Here is a 20,324-nt window from a genome sequence, read left to right as displayed (position 1 = left end):
TGAGGGCTTAACACAGAGTCCAGAAAAAGTCAAAGATAGAGTTCTTAGGCTTCTTAGCTTTTTATTTTTTGGTTTGATGATGTTTCTAGTTTTTTTTCCACATTAGTTTGTGTATTTAGAGTTCTTGAGGGTAGGGGTAAGGATGGAGGGCCTTAGAATGCCATGCAAATCTCAAATTGCAGTACCAACAGGCTTACCAGTGAAGGGAAAAGGAAAACAATGACAAGAACAGCAGTGATGACAGGTCAAGGCTTAGGGTGCAGTACTTGAAATTGCTTTGCAATTTGCCTTGACTGTGGGGTTAGACACAATTACAATCCTGTTGCACTGACAGCTAATTCCAGAACACAATACGGCATAGATCTGGCGTAACAGAATGAATGTTAAATGCAGAACATAAAGCACTAAGCACCTTGTAAGCAAATCAGAATGGTAGGCTGAGGACATGATGAGTTAGGGTGTTTATCTTGGACCACTGACTTAAAAATTAAATGATGATTCTTCATATTGGTTTACCAGCAGGAAATGCCAAAAATGTGTAAGAAGAAAGATTATCCACAACCCAAACAGTGTATGCAAACACACAAAATCAAATAAAACAAGTAAACTTTAGAAGTATGAAAGACAAACTTGAGGAAAAGAAGTGGGCAAGCTGAACACTCATAGTCCTTATATTCAGCTGAAGGTCTGGTTTCATCAGTTCTCTCAAAAGCACAGATCAGCCATAAGCAAATCTGTAGTAAAAGGGGCTGAAGAAGGTCCACAATGAAGCTTTCAAATTAAAATAAAAATAAAAGCTGTAAGGTTATGAGCAACAGTAGAAAACAGACTCCAAAACATTTCACCAGACCATGAGATTTTTCACATAAGAGGACCAGAGCAATAAACGGTAATTACATGTTGCTGGGAATTAATACTGCTGAGTTGCTAGCATAGGGTGCTTGGGGGAGCAGTTTTTTGGTTCACCTTGTTTTAGAACAGCATTATTAGGAAATTCTATAAATATTGGTTTACTTGTGTGTGTGCTCACTTGCTTTTGCCTTCTTCCCATTGGTTCTGTCAGGAAGTACATTTGGAGGAAAGATACTCCAGCTTTAGAATAAAGGAGGTTTTTGACATTGGTTTGGTGTTTCTAATGAACTGATCAGAACCCTCTGTATCTCCTGTGTGGACTTCTACCCCTCTTTGTGACTGTGTAGACTACAAGGTAAAAGTGTGTTCTGTTGCTCAGTTGTATTTTAACTTGAAATATGTGGGTATTTTGTGACTAGACTAGTTGCCATGGAAAACTTAATTTGATAGTATTTACTTTTTGTTATTAGTAACAATGTCTTTCAGATTACTTGTTCAGTTACAGCTCGCATCACTATGACTCACCAAAAATCCTGCTTTGCCTGACTGGAGTGCTAGACGGTTTGAGAAAAAAAGTTCCCGGCTTCTTCCTGGAGGCTGAGCCTGGGGTTTTGCCTTTCTTTTGTCTAAATACAGAAAGCTCACAGGCTGTAGATGATGCAAAGATCTCCCTCCCAAAGTCCTGGTGAGATTTACTGCTGTATGAATGTCAGCTACATGGCGCATACTTGGCCAGGATGAGACCTCCCACAAGTACTGCCTGTATGAGCAGGGTTTATGGGGTTGAAAAGAAATATTTTCCTTGGAAAACAGAAACTGTAAAAATCAACACTAAAAATAAGTAAACTCCAATTTAGACTAATCCAGATTTTTTTTTTTTTACACTGAGCTGAGACTCCTGTTATGGTGGTCTGTGAAAGCTGGAGTATACCAGGCTGATTTGAACCACCTGTCTGAACAACACAGCTTCACAAGGTGGTGGTGTCCAAATTTGAGATACCAGTTTCAAGTTCGAATGCATATATTCCGAATTCTTTATAGGTCTTTATTGTTAAACCTGGTTTGCTGTAATTGGGAAAGACTGAAAACTAGCTGGGTCTGGGAGGAGTCATTCAGACATGAAGCTTGGTTCTGCCATAGTTAGCCCAAGAAATAAGCTGTCTTGGACTGTAAAAAATTTTGAGGGAAAAATCCTCTATTCAGATACCCTGGCTTACTCGCTGAAGTTCTCAGTAAATCAGCCTTTCTCTGCAGTTTCTGGTCAGATTTTGTATGCAAAGGTGTGCTTCCAAGATATTCACATGAAAGCCAATGGCTTTCTGAACCTGGTTTTCAAACACATTGCATCCCATCTTTCTTGAAAAAACAATTGCTCGGCAAGTGTAGCACCACTGTCTCCTCTTCCTACACCTGTTGAAAACACCTTTTCAGTGCTGTTTCATTTGGTTTGTTCTATTTTTTTTTTTTTTTTGTTGTTGTTGTTGTTGTGTTTTTTTTTTTGTTTCTACCTATAAATTCTTATCTCTGCTTGTTTGATCAACTTTCAGTGAAAATAGGCATAGTCTTTGGGGACTCACTAGACAATTCAGGAACTTGAGTCTTTACCTCTGAGAATCCCATCCGACATAGCACACAATAGATACTATCACAGCAATGAAAGACTCCAAGCTTCTCCTCCAGTAGTCTGAGGTATTTTTCATGCATTTGAAAATGACTAGAAGACAATTCACAATTTTTAAAGCAAAATTGTCATACCTGATTTCCCCTTACCCTGGAGTTTTGCTGTCACAGGGTTAAGAAATAAATCAGTGGTATAGCTTAGATGGGTTTGATCAATGACAGGGAAATAATTAGAGCACTTCACTGCAGCACCAAATGTGATGAGCGTATCATCTGGATGTGGATGCAGTTATATGCAGGTTCTGGTATGAAAGCCCCAGTCCAAGTCCTGTGCTTGTGCTCTCCATTCTGTACCTCAAAGTGTCTTGACTCAATTTCAGATTAGATCTGCTATCTGGGTTTTTTGTATTATCACAGATGAAATACTTAGCAAAAGCTTTTTCATCAGCTTCTGATAGTCATCCCTCCCCAAGCCACCAGGAGCTGCTGGAGCTTTTGCTAAGCTTGTCTCTGCTGCAACTTTCTTTTCACTCAGCTGTATATCTTGCAGCATGCCTGCAACTTCTTATCTAAAAACAAGGTATTGTCAGTAAAAAAGATGGACCAGGATGGTTAAATCTTGTGAAGATTTTATTACATCTGCATCTGCAGCTTGCAGTTGATAGAACTGAGGATTTGTTTTTGATTTGAAAAAGGTAGTAAGTTAGAAGACTCTACCACTTTTTTCCTATCACTGATAAAATCGTGATTGTTTTGTCTTGAACTCATTTCTATGGGTTTTAGAAGACTAACATAGTATATTGTCCCCAAAAGGAGTGAGCTCAACAAACATAATCAATTAAAATCAAATAGAAAAGAAAGTCTAATAAAAAGAGGCTGCTTTCAGCCTTCCTGTGAAGAAAGGCTTTATCTTAACCCCTCTGATCAAAAGTTTTCAGCCCAAAGGCCATGTCTTCCTGATGTAGTGATGCTCAGCTCCTGCGTTGGGCTATTATTTTTACCTTTTACTGTTTGGATATACTCTTTATTCTCATCAGGTGTCAGCATTTTATTGCCTGCATTTATATATTTATTGGAGATAGCACAACTATAAAAAAGTTGACAGAAGAGATTTTAAAGGTTATATTTAGTTTAGTACCTGAGAAACATTCTTCAGACTTTCTCTGAAGTCACTGATCCCCAAATCACCTCAACATTTCACACTGCTGTTCATCATATAGTCCACAGCGGTGTATAATTCTGTCTGCGCCTGCTTAATAATAGGGAGTTAAGAAGATACCATTTTGGTTGTCTTCTTTCCTCTCTGAATTACTGCCTATTTGTTTGGGGCTTTTTTTTGAAATGCATAAGCTTACATAATCTTCCTTCCCCATGCTTTTTGTCAGTGTTTTCATTTTATATGAAAATACGAAATGCAGCTGTGAGTACCACTTTGACATCAGGCTATTTCTTTTTTTAGTGTCTAGCTGTTATTTCCTACTGTCCCCTTTTTTTCTTAACAGCTGTCTCCTAAAATAACAATATCCTTTATTCAGCTACTTGTGCATGGTCTGCATGATAGCTGTTTTTCAATTTCTGTAATAATAATATGCCTGACTGGTGCCTTCCTAATCTTCACAGCATTATTTTTCAAGAAAATATTTTCTATTATGTGTGAAATGTGTGAAGATTTCCTTCTGAAGACGTTTAATTTGTAAATGAGTTTCTGTTTAGTGTGTTTTTCTTGTCTCTGTTCCATTTCCTACCATCAACAGCATAGATTGTAGATGTATTTGTTTGTGTCTTATGTTATCCCTGAAAAGTTAACTGCAGTAAAAGTGGTCATGGTTGTTGTTGTTGTGGTTGTGTTGGCTTTTTTTTTCAGTTGAAGCATTTTAAAGTATCTGAAGCATTGTAGGTCACAGAAGGAAAGGATGGTGCTGGCAATCTCATTTGATTGATAATTCTGTATTTATCTCCAATGCCTTTTAATACATTTATCTTTAAAAGATTATGTCACCAACATCATGTTGAAGAAAGAATGCCAAACATCTGATTACACAGCAGAGTTAAAGGTGCTTTTGATATCTAAATTTAATTTATTTCTGGAAGTGATATAAATATAGATTTGCCATAATTTTGCAGAAAAAACAGAATTGAAGTTTTCTGCTAGGAACAGAGCTTCAACTTTAAATACGTCAGTAAAACCTAAGAGATGGATGTAGGTGCCTAACAGCAGTATTTGGGATCTGTATTTTTTGATTCCTTTTTCTTGGATAATTTTCAACTTTTCCTTCTACCAACGCCCATTCTCCCTAAGTCTCTTAATGCCTCTTTCTGTGGGGCCAGAAAGGATCCTAAACACCTGTCATGCACTTTTCCTTGAGGTATTTCTGGTCCTTGATTGGCAATGGCTTTTAAAATTGTTTGACAGCTATGCTGCAAACTCACTGGCCAATGCTAAATCTCTCTACACTAACTTTGAGGAAGTGTATCATGACTGCTGGAGAACATGTGCTTAACTTGATAGTGACCTGAGACAGACTACACCATTCACTCTAAATACTGGGCCATTTTAAAGACGCAGTATGGAGCAGAGAACATGAATGATCCCTCTTTCTCTTTTCTCCTCTTCATTATGTGAGGCTTATGTATTAACTACTCCAAAGGATGCCTTGGCCACAGGTTTTCATTTTGATATCATAGGTGTCTTATGTCCAGCCCCTAACATCAAGACTCTGCTGTTGGATTTTCTTGCTAAATTTCATCTAAATAGAATTAATATTCTTACTTTCTAGTTTTACCTTTCTCCCCTCCCAGTTTATTTTCATCAATATTGTATTTATACTGATTTTTACAAAGTTCAGATCTGTACAGTTATTTCAGTTGTCAGAAGTATCTGTTAGTTCATTACTTCAGCTATGAGTATGCGGTATAATCTAAAGCCTTGGAATTTATCCTAAATATCATGTTGCATCCTTGGGTTCATTCACAAAAATGAATTGAAAACAAATTTAGTTGTGATCATGACTCCTGTCCTTGAATCGTAATATAAGCCTCAAAAAGATCATCTGATCCAAATTTGCATGGATAAGGGAGCCTAGAGGAGATTACATAGCACCCTGTCCAATTGCATCTTGAAAGCCTGATGTAATGGGGACTCCAGGACATCCCTGGGGATATTGTTCCCTGAAGTGAAGGATTTTTCTCAGTCCAAATAAATTATGTCTTAGGTTGAAATGAAACCTATACCCATTGCACCTTTTCGTGTCTCTTTCTTTGTAAAGAGGAGGCTTATGCTGTCTTTTTAATGTCCTTTAAATACTGAAAGACCCTGATGAGGTTCCCACTGTGTTTCCTCTTCTCCAGGAAGATGAGACCTGAATCCTTCAATCTTTCTTCACAGGCCAGGTTCTCCAGCCCTTTGGTTATCTTCATGGCCCTACTTTCGAACTATCTCCAGTCTGTCCACATCTTTCTTGAATTGTGGGGGCCAGAACTGAACACAGCACTCCAGATGTGGCATGATAAGCACTAAGATTAGGATGATCATGTTTCTGTCTCTGCTAATAATGCCCCTGCAGATGCATCCCAGGATCTGATTTGTCTTTGCTACCGCTACTCTGCTGACCCATGTTCACCTTGTTGTCCACCAGGGCCCCCAGCACGGCTGCTGTGTCTCCCCAGCCACACGGATCCTAGTCGGTACTGGGCTCTTTGGTTATCCTGACCCTGGTGCAGGGATTTGCTCTTGCTTTTGTTGGATTTCATGCAGTTCTTTTCTTGCTAGCCTGCTGTATTACTTTCAGCCCGAGCAGATCTCTCTGTAAGATGCCTCTCCTGATATGGCCATCTCAACACCCAGTTTTGCACCATCATACGTAGTGAGGGTGCTTTCAATCCCATCATCCAAGTCATTCATGAAGATGACGAAGATGTTGAACAGTGTGGTACCCACTACTGATCCATGGGGAACTGCACATGACAGGCTGCCAACATGAGAAAAAATCCAGTATTATTTCTCAACCTATACTTCTAGAAGTCCGTATCTAGCAGAGTTGGTGTGTTGTTTCGGTGTTTTTTAACCCCCCTAGCATATTTTAAATATACTCAGTAAGTAAAATAGAGTATAGCTTTTGCTGGTAGAAGGCAAGAGAGGGGAGGACAGATCTCCTCCTATGATCTCTCAGCAATTTTGAAGGTGGGAATAGTTGAAAGGATTAAAACTCAGTGTTATTTTCTTTCAATTATTGGCTGGACAGAAGTATTGATGTAAGATCAAGATTAAGGAAATTTAGTGTGATTTCCCAATAAATCTCTGTAAAGAGAGTGGGTGTTTTGATTGGCTGCTGTATTGTCTTACTTTATTTTTCAGACCAATGTGAGGACACAAACTCAAGTAATGCAAATTCTTGGGCCAAATATTTCAGTCGAAGGAGAAATGGGGAGTCCCTCTGCTCTCCTTTCCCTCCCACATGTCCTGTGTGCCCAGGCGGGGCTAGGAGAGGGAGTGTAAGGGCCTGCAAAGCTTTTGAACAAGCAGACAAGTGACATCCTCAGAAGTATCCTGGCACCGTGGCAGTGTGTGTGGGAGAGATGGTAGGGAGCAGGGAAGTGGTCCAGAGGTGCTTCCACTTTTTCTGTGAAGAACCTTGGGTAACCCACAAACAGAATTATTGGTTATCTGCTTGTGACTGGGAGGCAGTATTGCTCGTGTGGTAGTTCATTCAGCAGCATGATTCTCCTGCCAGTTAAGGGGTATAATAAACTACTTCATTCCCTCCCTCCCACAGAATTACAGAATAGTTTAAGTTGGAAAGGTCCTCTAGAGGTCCTCTAAGACCATTAAGTCCACCAATAAACCATGTTCATCTACACATCTTTAAAATGCCTCCAGGGATGGTGACTCAACCACTTCCCTGGACAGCCTCTTCCAGGATTTGACAACCCTTCTGGCAAAGAATTTTTTCCTAATATCTGGTATAAAACTCCTCTGGTGCAACTTGAGGCCATTTCCTCTTGTCCTGTTGCTTGTTACCTGGGAGACCAATCCCCACCTGGCTACACCTTCCTTTCACGGAGTTGTACAGAGTGATAGGGTCACCCCTGAGCCTCCTTTTCTCCAGGCTAAACAATCCCTGCTCCCTCAGCTGCTCCTCGTAAGATCTGTGCTCCAGACTCAAGGCACTTTGAAAAGATCCCTGGAGCATTCTCTTTTCCCATCTGAGCTGCCCCAGCTCTCTCAGCCTCTCCTCATATAACCATCTGAGTGGCCCTGCACTGGACACTTGCTTCAGCATGCCCACTTTCCTCTTGAACTGGGGAGGCCAGAACTGGACACAGCACTCCCGATGTGATCTCACCAGTGCTGAGTAAGGGGAAGGGTCTCTCACTGGACCAGATGGTGATGCTTTTCCTAATTTCCTAACCCATAAGGATGAAGGTCTTCCTTGCTCTTAGGGTGCATTAGAATTGTTGTTTCATAATTGAAAAGCAGGAAGGCCTGCCCAGTAGTCAGTCTTATGACCAGCTGTTGAGAAAACTGTTCCATGGAGTTGAAAGCATATTCTCCTACATGAGCTGATTTTCAAATGCACTAGTGCTTACAGTCTTTCATCTTCCTGTCAAGACATTGTACACAGCACAGAAAGCAGCTCAGCAAGCAGAATATAAGCCCCAGGTGGCAAAGCCTGAATAATGAGTTAAATATAACTTTATGAAGTAGCTCTAATGGCCATGGCAAATAGTACTCTTATGTTTGGGTTTTTTTACTTACTTGCTTACTTTTTTGTTTTTACTTTTACTTACTGTCAATAAGACAAAATGCAAAGAAAGAGAACCATACATGTGGAAGCAGATTGCTTTTCCTGGCAAGTGATAAACTTAGAATTCTTCTCTATAACTGAGCCATGCCCACGCAGATACATCATCATTTCTTATTTTTGCATCTTTCCATTGCCAATAGGAAGTATAAAAGTGCTGCTGTACAAATGCCTCTGTCCTCACACACTTCTCGGGCAGCAGAAGTATAGGTATTCTAACATTGCATCCACTGTAACTCAAGATATAACCAATCTCTTCTCTGTTTCTAGATGTGGTAATTATGACATACAGGAAATAAAAAAATTCTCAAATCTCGTCCTATTTGGATTACTGAGTAGCAGGAAGGGCGTAGTAGAATTTTTAAGATGTGTTTTAACATAAATAATATTTAATATAAAAAAGAATAAGAAAACTGAGAAAAAATTAAGGGAAAGAATAACATTTAGGAGAAAAAAATGTGGAGGACTGTCATAACAAAAGACCTGAAAAAAAATTATAATTAATTTTTGCTGGTGAAATTATGGTTGTGTATGAACTTGATTTGTCCTAATGTATTCCAGCCTTGTCTGAGCAACTAAGAGTGTGATGGCATTATATGGAAATGTGGCTAAATACAGAGCCTTTTTTTCAAAGGTTTGGTTTGTGTTATAGCATTATAAAAACAATTGTTTTTATATTTGTTTTCCTTGTGAACTGACTGAGTAGTCCTTAAATGCCGTCCTTTAACTCAGTTCTCAGATCAGAGGGACTGATTTAAGATGAGGGATGGATCTGTGCTTGGAAGATATGACGAGCCCACCATGGGAAAAGCCTTTCAGAGCACCAGCCAGGGAAAGGATAAACCAGACAATAGCAGTAAGCTGTCAGCTTACTGATGACAGCATATGGGAAACTAATAACACAGAGCTGAAACACAACCTTCAGCAAAGCCTGGTCTACTCTTAGTTTCAGAGTTCAAGTTGTGAGAACATGGATTGTCTATGGACAAAAATAAATGACTTAGACTTTAAACCTGAGAAGAATTTTCTCCTTCACTGGCCTCTGATGAATTAAAGGATCTTGGGAGCTCAGTTCCAAGGAAATGGTGATTGCTGTAACCTGTATGTTTGCATTTTAAAAGGAGTAGCCCCAGAAGAGTCCATGCCAGAGTCGTTCTTCCTTACCTGTGAGGTATAGAAAAAAGTGCCACATTGTTTCTAGTGTCAGTTTTCTTCGGCATTAAGGGAAGATGAGCTGATGAAAGTGGGAATAGAGAACTGGTTACAGATTGCTATGAAAGGACACATTTTGGAAATCACAGCTTGGATGTAAAAATGGTTGAAGACTAAAGGGTTTCCCTGATACTAAGAACCATGTTTGTGGAAGGAACATATCACCAAGCATTACCAATTTCATATAGATCATGTGTGTCATGGGTTTATAAGTTTAGTTTAGATTAGCCAGAGAACACAATGAGCAATTATGCTTCCTCTATGCCAGTTTCATGCTGTCTTTGAGAAAATACATGATGCTGATCGCATAGAGCATATTGTATGAAAATACCTTGAATAAATATAAAATAGCGGAATGTATTAGAAAGGTGCAGTATTTTTAATTCTCTGTTGGCAGCCTTAAATATGGATTTGTAGTGTTCGAAAACTCTGGTGTGTGAGCAGACGCAGATTGGCAGATAGAGCTGAGGGACAGGGGATACACGTTGGGATATTTGGCAGCTTAAGCCTAGTGATAAAAAAATATTCATTTATTTATATATTATAAATGAATAGAAAGTTTTTTGAAACCCTGTTGCACACAAAGCACTGAAAACCAGGATAACAGTACTATGTAGCACTTTAAAAAAAGTTTATTTCAACATGAACTCTTTTCTTATCTCTAAAAGCCCACTTATCCTGAATACATAACTAAGACAGAAAACCCAAAGAAAATTACATAATAAGAAGAAAATAAATTGAATTATTTTGAAGAGCAGTTCTTGTTACTATCTTTCTCTTTCATCTTTTAAATTCTCTGTGACTTAACCTCATTTCTCAACTTCTGATTTGTCTGATTCTTGCCTGACATTACAATGAAGTGGACAGAGTGTGCATCAAATACCAATTTTAACTTTAGCTGTTCTTTATGTAAGAAAGGATCTTTTTGTAGGAGCGGTACAGAAGCTTGGCAGGAGCTCAGACATAATATCCACAGCTCCAAAGAGAGGCTTAGGCTTCGTACTGCCAAGTCCTTGAGGCAGAAACATTGTCCCAATTTGTGCCCACCCAAGAGTGGTGGAGGCTCCATCTGTGCTGGAAGCAATTTGAGTTTGCCTCTAGGAGTATTAGTCCATGTATAGGTTTTCAAAGAAGATGATCTTTCTGAATATCTAATAAACCTAATTTTTTTCTTGTCTGAATTAGTATTTCTGTTCTATGTTTAATGCCATGTACCTGCCCATATGTGGGCACAGAAGTGTAGGAACTGTATTTTTGCCATAGTGTTCTGCAATAGTTTCAGTTTATGTTCCTGTATCTTCAGTTAGTTCCTCCCTTGTCCTGATGTCCTTGTAACAAAAAAAAATCCATATTTTACAGAAAGAGAAAGAAATATTTTAATTCTTCAAGAATGCACGGTCTCTTACTGAATCCCTAAATGAAGCAAAAAATAATTCTAATTAAAATTAGCTGAGTTAGTGAAAAATATGAATTATTTTTGATTGCCTTGTTTTTCATTAACTTTTTCCTCAAACTACAAGTCATTGTGCAACTTAGGACGATCTGGTCAGTGCTCAGTGAGCTCCCTTTCTGCTTCCTCTAACAGGTAGCCCAGCAGTTTGGTCAAGGATGACTGTGAGAAAGAAGCTACAATTCTACAACCATGTGAAAATGACAAGGACCCTGTGACATTGTATCACAGGACAGAGAACAGCAGTTGAGGACAACAGGCAACGATCAGCATGGGGTGAAGTTTGAAAGGAAAGCATGCAGCAGTGGGTAGCAGTCTCAGAAGAATTTAGGATCTTTAAGCAGATCCTTTGTAGATAACACTAAATGAATTAATGCTTAATGTCCTGTATAGTTTATTTGTTATGATTTCCTTTATAGCTTAGCAATTATAAAGCATTTAATTAGTTATTTGCTACATCATTAGACCTCATGTCAAATGACCAAGTACAGAAATAAAACATTAGCTTCATTTTACACTTCTGATGCATTAAGTAGAAATGGTGTCACTACAAAGCATAATTTCTGTGCAATGATTATATCCCCTTCAAAAAATAGTTTGAAGTCTCAAAACCTTTGCGAGATACCTTCAGGAAAGTAAAGATAAGTTTTAAAAATAGGTGCAAAGCTAATTAAGAGTTAAATGCTGTGGGAGTAAAAGGTCAGTTCTGTCTTCAAAAGTTCAATAGCAGGACACCATATGGCTCTGTACTTAGGCTATTTATTGTGTCTCTAGACATATTAGTAACCTCAGTCAGTCTGAAGATTAAAACAGGGGTCTAGTATGACCAAGTGGCACATTTTGAGGAATTATCCCTGTCTCTGTGCAGAAGCCAGCCAGCACCTGGTATGAGTGAGTAATGAACAGAAGTGTCCCTCAGGTCTGGGCGAGTGCCATCACATCGGCACATGAGAGCTTTGCAGTTGCTTGGGTGGGACACGAGAAGGCCAAAACTGGGTCACTGGTGAGAACCAGCCACATTTTTTGAAACCAGTACTAAAATAAGTGGAAGTATTTACTGTGGGCATAAAACAGCACGTAAAAAGTGCAAAGATAAAATGCAATAGAAGGTGCAAAACAGCACATATAGTTGGTAAGCCTTGGTACTTTTAAAGATGACTGTGAATTCAGTTTTGAAGACAAGGCAGCTTTTTGCAGCTCTGTTTTCCACATGGATTTTACATAAGAAATGTCTAAGCTTTATGTTAGTAATATTTAGCAAAGAGACTATTCAATGCTTACCTGTATTTTGTCTTTTTAAATGAGCAAATTATATTTTCAAAAAACAATCTTTTATACAAGGTTGTGTAATACAAGATACAAGATAAACATTGACCACATTTTAAGGTAAAATTTCTGAAGTCCTCATATTTTTATTTACTTCTTATTCAGGTTGCCTCCTGAATTACAGAAAGTATAGAAAATAGAAGATACCAGGAAAATACTCCTCTTCAAAGCTTTATTTCTCTTTTTTTGCAAAGGTATTGAATGAATTCTGCAAAGACCTTGTCAAGTTCCCAGTATATTACATGTTAGTCAATCTATAGTTCTTCCTTCCCCCCCATGTAACTTCTTCATGAAATCTCTGGTGCTCCTCAGGCAATGAGAAAGGTGACAGTAAGTTCAGCTCAATAAAATCTGCAGCTCTTCTTATTGCCGCACACTAAGGAAATTGAAAAATATCTGTCTTTCAGATGTGTCCTGGTTCCATTTCCTGTTCATTGTCCTGGGGTCTGCAGTGAGCATTTTTGCATGTGAGTAATTCTCTCTTTTTTGTATACTTTTATTGTTAATATTGTTGCTGGTACTATTCATTGTCTTATCTCATTGCTGTTTCCAGTAAATTGTTCTTCTCATCTCAACACATGATATTCACCTTTTTTGCCACCAATTCTCCTCTCTGGCCACCTGTGTCTAGGTGGGAATTGAAGAGGGAGAAGGGGGAGTGAGAAAGTAGCAGTGTGGTTTGGAGATTCTCAGTGGGAGAACTAAATTGGGGAGTACCATTCCTAAATGATGACACTGCAAAGAAAAATATTATTTTAAAGTTATTTAAACTGTGTTTAAAAATTCCAAGGAAAGTCGCATTTATTAGAAAGTCAACTGAATAGTTACTGTTTAGGATTAACAACACACCAGTCAGACACGAACTGTTAAACTGAGTTTTGTATTTCCTCTTAAACTTGACTAGTGTCCTTTGTAATTCCTTCGTGATTAAATTAATTTCACATTTGCATAAAATTAGTAGAAGATCCAAAGCTGTTTCTACTTTCTCTTTCTTTGCAATTTTTGAAATACAAAATATTTTTAATCTTGGTTATTTGTAAATGATTTTTAAAAAAATTTAGTGTCAGCTGGCAAGCTGACTGTGAAAAGTCAAGTGTTCAATAAAGTGTTTAACTAATGCAAGAGGAACTAGTCAGGCTGCAATAACTTCAAATGCCTGCTTCCACAGAAAAAGGGAGAAAACCCAAGATATTTACTGTCAAAACAATTGAGGTTTTTTTGAAAGATCACTGAAAATTAAATGTTCCTAGATGTATCATATATACTGATGCCTTTCTTCTCTTGCCCTTATATATGTGAATGCCTCAGCTATCCCCATGAAATCCATGCGCTGTGATACCTGTCCTTGGATAACTAATCATGTCATCAGTAACACTGGGAGAATAGTCAGCAATTTCCCACAAAGTCTAGATGGTCACATTGAGTTGATGGAGGTGAGCTTTTGGGCAACTCGGACATTTCCTCTCTCTCTCAAATGCATTTCAACAGCCTAAACAGCAAGTGTAGCATTGGCTGTGAATAAGCACTTCAGGGATGTCAGGCAGTAATTATAGGCATCATAGGTGGTAAACTTTATAATTTGCCTCTGCATAATTTAATTTGCCCAACAATATCCTTTGCCATATCCTTTGTCTTTCCATCTTTCCATCTTTTGCGAATGTTACAGTTTGCACATTGCAGGGCTCTTACCTAGTGGCAAGTAAAACCCAGCATGTTTTTTTACTGTATTTGCTGCTCCTTCAGTGGTTAGCCCTGTTAAAACCAGTTGTTCACTCATCGAATCACACATGTGTCTGCAGCCCCTGCTTCTTCTTTGGGGAATCGCTAAATGCCTTGGTGATGGTAACCTTTGAGGGCTGGGCATACCCAAGCATTAAGGAGCTCTTCTCTGATGCCAGCTGAATGGCCTGTGCAGCTTAATGTGTTCTTAAACTCATCAAAGCACCTGAAAATGGCCTGCTGTTTTAAAACAGGAATCTGTTGCTTGACACTGGCCTTTCAGTAGTAGGGATGTTAGTACAGTGTTTGGAAACAGAAATGTACATTAAATGTGTAACTGTGGACCATATACATTTGTACCAAATATAAATAGTAGCAAGGACTTGAATTCTGAACTGAAACTCATCTTAATTACATCTTAATATGCATCAAAGACATGTCAACATAGACTGTCATTTCTCTTTCAGCATATGTTCCAATGCTTGTGTGGAGCACCCTGCCTTGCTGTCATATGCCCATCTCAGTATCTCTGGGTATGTGTTGGTGCTCACATGTGTTACTGCATTCCCAAATCCTTTGTCCTTTTTCCATCTCCAGCTATTCTTTCCCTGTTGTCCTTGTAAACCCTCTGTGGATATCTTACCCACAGCAGCTCCCAGGCAGGTGCTTGGTGGTACAAAGGTGAGCTTGGCAGTTTCAGCGTGGCTGGATCATCTGACCTCACCTCCAAGCAGAATTACCACTACTGTCAAATCATAGTCCATGCTGTTCAGTAAGGGTCTCTCTTGCATGCATTATGTAAGAATATTTCCCAGCTGAGCACTTTCCAGTGAATTAAGATGTATTGTATAATCATAGCTAAATAATTCTAAATGTGTACTTTTGGGGGGTTATTTCATAATAGGTTAAAAACATACTAGATGAAGCATGAGGAACACCTACAATGGTAATTTTAAACAAAACAGAGACCTTCTTTTGCATGATTTATCATCCATTACTTTTGTCTAGACTTTTTTACAGTGGAAACTTAAAACACTTTTTACTTTAACCAGTAAAAATTCTTGGGTTAGTACATTAATGATTTCCGGGCAAATTAAATATTAAAAGCAAAGTCTGTGAAGTGTAGCTTAAAATATCTGAAGCTAAGATTCAAAAAGAGAGATCTTATCTGTGAGGTGTCTGTGTGGGGGTATGTGTGTGTGTTTGTGCAAGCCTGCCAGCACAAATGATTCAGGCTCGTTCAAGAATGTGCAAAATATTAAGAACAAAGAAAGGGCTGAGGAAAGATTTGTCAGTGGTGATAAATCAGAAGGACATGTATTCCTTTATTGAAAGGAAATAATTCAAAATGGCAAGAACTGACCTCCAGCTTTCAGTCCAAACCTAAAGAATTAGTCCTAAAATACCAGCACAAGGAAATGTAATTATAAAGAACCACCGCAGATGCTACAGAGACTTTTGCAGAGTGCTGAACACTCTCCAGGCAGAAAAAAAATTTACATCAGAAGAAAATGAGACGAGAGATGGAGAGAAAGTTGTGTCTTGCAGAGAGGGTCCCTGTAGGCTGCTGTGCAAATGTAAGGCAACAGATAAAAAATTCTCTCTTTCTTGGAATCATTAATTTGTTTACTGAAATGAACTTTTGGCTCTTAGTTCTTGTGAAATTTTAGTAGCAGAACTGCCTTTTAATTCTTTTTAGACAGAGCCTTGAAAGGCCTTCAAGAAGTTCAAGAACTTCTTGCCTCAAAGCAATGTACAGCAGTTCTCAAAAGAGGTGTGTTGCCAGCTGTCTTCATACAGCAGAATGGTAGCATAATAAACATTCACTGATTGACGGTTGCAGATCTGAGAATAAAGTGAGAATAAGTTTTATTCATGTTTAAAATGCCAAATTCTTTGTGTTAGTAAAAAATTGTTTTCCTCAGGTGTCTATTTTTGTACATCCTTTTGTTCTGAGGACAATGATGTTGAAATAGAAGAGGTCTAACCTAGGGGTTAAAAGACTGGCAGTGCTCTGTGTTAACTTTACTGTGTATCCCTGAGTAAGTCACCTAGGCCTCTAGTCTAGAAAATGCTTGCCAATGGTCTGGGGCAGAACTCAGTTTTTGGAAAAGGAATAATGCAGAGAGAGGAAATCTTCTCTTAGGCAGGCAAACCTCAGATTATCCTCCTCAAATGATGCCTAGATTTAGGAAGCCTTTTTAAAAGGAGGAAACCCCAGTTGTTCTAGCATTGTTCCAAGTACTTTCTTGTTGAGAGGGGTTAAGTGCACTATGGCAGCACACTGTTAGCAAGGGAGATTTCTTCCTGTTTGCAGTAAAGTTACATGTCCATTTCTTGGCCTTTGCAGGAGCTTGCACAGCAGGAAGCAGCTGAGAATTGGCAGGAAGCACTCCTTTGGACAATTCACTGAGGTCAGGAAATCCATTACAGTGTTTTGAGGAGCAGTATGAAATGGTATGCATAGTAAGCTGTGGAACAAGAATGTTAACTCCAGCAGGATTAAAATAAACTGAGTTTGAGAAGATGGGTGTTCTTAACCTCAGTATTTATTTCAAGAGCAGGAGCCTTGTAAGAACTATATGATTTGGATTACATGCATCATTCCTTCTCTTTAGCATTGTGCATGTTCTTCCATGCTATTCCTGATCTTCAGCACCATGCTCTGCAGCAGTAGGAGTGCAGGACATGCTGCAGAGTCCACTGGTATTTATCCTGAAAATCAGTCAGGGATCTCATGAGTCAAAGTATCAGTTAATTTCTTCCTAAAATGGATGTACTCCCTCAAGCCTAGGAAAACACAGCCTTTCTACAAGCTACCTTCAAACTGAAATGAAACGTCTTTCAGATGTGATGGTGCCTGTTTTTATATCTGGACCCATGTGGCAGGCAGATACAAGGGGAACAGAGGAAGACCATGAGGTGTGGCACCACAAGAAATCTACCATGTGCTGTGGGATCTCCTGTTTTTTCTCTAATATACACATATGGAACAGTTTCTCACTCTCCACTGTAAACCTCTCAGAACGGCTGCCAGCAGGGAAAAGCAAATGTAATCTGGTTCTGGTTTTGTACTCCCCTGCACTGCCCCTGTTCCTTTGTCAGAGACTGCACCTGAGTAGTCAATGAAGAAATGTTCAGAGTCCTGGGGCTGTCTCTGTTCTTTTCCACACTCAGTTTGCTAACTCAGCAGCAAGTCTATTTTAACAGAATCACAGAGACCCACAACAATCATCAAGTCCAAGTTCTGGTGAGTTTTGGGCTTTATGCTAGGAATCTCCGAATGTTTAGTGTACTTTTCTATTTACTGATGGATTTAAAGGAAGATGGGGAGAGAGGGTTCAGTTGGGATTCCCAGGGTGTTTGAAGTCTGTGCTATGGATCTTGTGCAGTAGCCCTGGGAAAATGTTGACAAGGCAGGGGAAAGCAAGCTCTTATTCTCTGCTTTATCTCAATGCCCATTGCTGCTGCTCTTATTCTTTTAAAAAAGAAAGGTATTTTACCCACACCGAAATGACCTTTCTGCCTGACCCTTGTTATAATCTGTGTCATATGAGACTTCCTAATGCTAGGAAGGCCTGGAAATGAAAAGTCTCATAATTCCTTTGCCTCTGTCCACAGCTCTGCTTCATGGTCTTCCTTTAGACTTTCTTCATCACCTGTAGTCTCAATATTTCAAGGAAAATAATTAATGCTACTGGTAAAAAATGTAAAGTTCCTCTTCTTACTCTTTTCTGACTTCATATTTTATACATGTCTCCTGTATTGTTCAAAGAGCGATGTCAGAAAGAGGTTCAGGGTGGATTGTGTTGTTTCCTAGCTGTCTGAGCCAACAGAATAAAGCTAAATCCTCTGAAGCATTCAGCATCATCAGTGTTTGGGTATGTGTATAGGAATTCCATATGAGTGGTTAGCTTTATAAATATATGGCAAAACCCTGTCATTCAAGAAAGACCTCTGCCACCCAGCATCTCATTTGGTTTCAGAAAGAAAATATAGAGTGAAAACCAAATTTCAAGCTGACCGTTTCCCGTCCTTTTGGGAAAAGTCAAATGTTTAATTGTATGAAACATATTTGATGTACACTGGAGTTTTCCAGATTGCTTTGGGTTTTGTGAGACAGAGCTTGTGCTTCAGACTTCTCATTTCTTTCATGCTCTTCTGAAACATTAGAATATAGGATTAAAAAAATTTATATTACTTTTTTTTTAAATGTTCCTGTAAATGAAGTTATAAACTCTAGCAAGTGGAAGAGCAAATTGTGAAAAGAAATATAAAGCACAATATAAACATATTGTGTATAATGGAATAATAAACATAACCCTAAGCCTTACATTAAAAACCAAAATGAAGTAAGAAGTGATTTGTTGTCTGGTGATTTTGTGGACCTGTTCGGCATTTGTGTCAGAAGAGAATTCAGCTGATGAAGTGCAGCATAAGCATTAGGCATTACTTATTAGGTGGAATTTTCCAAAACCTAGTGAAACATAATCTGCATTTTAAGGAGATTAGTCTAGAGCTAGAAATATTCAAGTATAGCTGCAGAGGAAAAACTACCACTTCACCTATTTTTACTTACAATCATTTTTTTTCCTCAGAATTGTTATTTAAACACTGCTTAGACATCTGTAATGCTAAACTAAAAGTCCAAATGTTTAACCAGTGATGTCATAATGAGTTTTCAGTGAAAAGTTGAGTACATCAGTATATAAGTAGGTTTTCAAACCACTGAGTTAATATAGTCAGATCTTTTTAAAGAAGAGCCATGTCATCCATTTTCTTTACAGAAAATACCTATGCTTATTATAGGCAATATTACTATATCATTGAGATAAGGGACAAAAAATAATGTTGTAGTGAGAATACACAGGGAAAAGATGTCAGAAGCAAAGAAGGATGGTGGAATTATTGCCTGTAGTTCTCTATTTATTCTTTTGCATACCATCCTGCTCAGATAATCCTAACTCCATTGTTTACAGTGCTAGTAGTTGTAATATCTGTGCTGTGTCACAGCTTCTGCATATTCATAGGCCTGGAAATCCTTTCCAATCAGTTGAGGGACTTCGGTGACATGGGAGGTGTTTTCATACTGCTTATGGGTGCGTAGCCATTATTTACAGTTCCTTTGGTGTGATATGGCTGCCTTTTAGAAACCAGGAAGAATTTGCTCAAAGGAGCTGTAGAAATAAAGAGTACACATAAATCTCAGCCTGAGATGTGTTAGTTGCTATTGAGGGACTCAAAGCAAAGTGGATTAGCAAGCACTTAGTAGTAAACATGTGCCCATGGCCTGACAACCTTCACATTTAAGATTGTATTTAGGGATTATTGCCTGTATTAACAACAGAAGAAGAAGACAGTTTTAAACAATGTCCAGAATGTGTTAGATGTGATTGTTCCCAGGTCTACTTTATCCTTGATGAAAATGACTCTTTTGACTGCCTTGCCATTTTATCAGGGCAGATTTTGTACCTGTCAGAAGGCAACCTGAATGTCTGGGATTAGCAGCAGACAGGATCTGGGTGAAGTGCTTCCTTTGCTCCTATGGGAAATATGGTGGCTCGTGGCATGTCTTACCATCACAGGGAGAAAACATGATGTTTTTAATGTTTTAAATCCTCTGATGTGGTGAATTACTTCAGTGACTGGAATTCAGAGGTCCTAGCCATGGCTGAGAGGTGGTTTGGATGATAAAGCTGGTGCTGTCTACTGTGAAAGTACTTCAAATAGGAACATTCTTTTAAGCTCAGTCATTCCTTGGGCTTGAACCAATTTTAAAGAGGGAAAAGGAGAAGTTTTTCCATGGCTGCACTGGGAGCAAGATCAATACTCTGAACTCTGCAGACCTTTCAATTCTTTCTGTTTCCTTCAAGCTTTTTTCCCCACCCCACTTTTCCTTTTTTCTAAGTTGCATATAAAAACAAATTTTGGGACACTTCAGTGAAAAAATCTTAGAACCACACAAAGCAAATTTGGCTCTAATGTTCATTTATCCCAATAGATGAAAACCTTCATTTATAATCAGGAAGCAATTTGCATGCATGAGGAAATTCAGGATTATGCTGGTAGAGGGGGTACTTTTCTTTCAAGTCTGCTACACTGTTTTTCTAATCAATTGTTTTAGCCTTTAATCAATCACTTTTGATTTAATTGACACTGACTGCAATCCTTTTGCTCTTTGCTCTGATGCAGTTGTAGCTAGCACAAGTCTGACTGTATTTAGAGTGGGCCCATTCATTTGTTTTCCAGGAATGCAAAGCCTTATCCAAAGCCCTCAACTTTTCTTTAAATTGTCTCACTGAATATTATGCAGGAGTTAGAAACACCGGGACATTAATTTCATG

The 20,324-nt window shown here is 38.6% G+C and overlaps 1 long non-coding RNA gene across 1 annotated transcript; it reads left to right on the top strand.

Moving 5' to 3' along the window:
* Positions 1–12,667: 12,667 nt before the first annotated feature.
* LOC109144637 lies at positions 12,668–18,257 on the top strand. Its single transcript, XR_002045515.2, has 3 exons — positions 12,668–12,728; positions 14,448–14,513; positions 16,331–18,257. It is a non-coding gene; the product is annotated as an uncharacterized LOC109144637 (long non-coding RNA).
* Positions 18,258–20,324: the final 2,067 nt, after the last annotated feature.

Source organism: Corvus cornix, chromosome Z (assembly GCF_000738735.6).
Source record: "Corvus cornix cornix isolate S_Up_H32 chromosome Z, ASM73873v5, whole genome shotgun sequence".
NCBI classification, from domain to species: Eukaryota; Metazoa; Chordata; class Aves; order Passeriformes; family Corvidae; genus Corvus; species Corvus cornix.
The sequence above is the reverse complement of the archived record's forward strand: the minus strand, read 5'-3'. Positions and strand labels throughout refer to the sequence as shown.